The sequence below is a fragment of the Propithecus coquereli genome, unplaced genomic scaffold (assembly GCF_000956105.1).
Source record: "Propithecus coquereli isolate 6110/MARCELLA unplaced genomic scaffold, Pcoq_1.0 Scaffold112, whole genome shotgun sequence".
In the NCBI taxonomy this organism is placed as follows: Eukaryota; Metazoa; Chordata; class Mammalia; order Primates; family Indriidae; genus Propithecus; species Propithecus coquereli.
In genome coordinates this window covers 4,751,372-4,752,351 of record NW_012135192.1, presented here as the reverse complement: position 1 = coordinate 4,752,351, position 980 = coordinate 4,751,372, and positions in this window count along the sequence as shown.

Here is a 980-nt window from a genome sequence, read left to right as displayed (position 1 = left end):
GAGCCCCCTGAGCTCCTGCTTTGCCTATAATCTTTATAAACTTATAAAACTATATCTTTGTCTCAGTGTATTCTTTTATTTCTTCCATTTTCCATTTCTCTCTATTATTTTCTTATCCCTTGCAACTCTACCAAAGGGACCCGGTTTTTTGCAGGGAACTCTGGCCATGTTCCCCGCAAACAAGTGCTGTGGTGGCTTCACTAGAAGAGCTGGAGATTTACTTACTTGGCCATTTGAACAATATAGGTCAGAGTTTTATAAGTAGAAATTTTGAAGTCCATGCAAGAAAGTCTCATTTGAATGTTTTGCTCATTTAGAAAGGGAGAAGTCCCTGGGATTGTCCAGCATTCACGACAAAGCAGAGTCTGGTGAATTCCCATCTCTGGAAAGAGGAGCCTCTTTTTGCTGAACTATCCCCCAGATCTCCTAGGTGAAAAAAAAAAAAAAGGTCATCAGATATGTAGGCAGATGGGCTGTGATCACCACAAGAGACTGGAAGTACTTGGGGAAACTGAAACTGTCTAGGGATAAAGCTGGCCTGGTTTGTGTATCTCTGGTTTCACTGATTTTCAAAAAAATTTAATCCATCTATTAAGTGTGGATAAATTTCTAAATTCTGCCATGCCCAGTTTTCGAAGCTCCAAATGCCTGATATAGGAACAGCTGTGGTGTGAATTAGTTGGTCTAAGCTGTTGGGCTGCTTCCAACTTCGCTATTGCTCATGCACTACAGGTCAAGGAAAGAAGTGATGTAATGCACTTAGCTGGGCCACTTTAATTACAATGGAGTGGAGAGGGGGAGGGGTCACGGCAGTGACAAGTGTAGCGCATGACTTGCCCTAGGGATGGAGGAAACAAAAACATCGACAACCATTGGCTGCGTCCACTTCCGACCTGGGTAACTCATCTAGCTCCAGGTCTGGAACCCTGGAACACAGGTTTCCTGGGAAAAGGGGTGGCGCTATCCCACAGAGCGTCAAC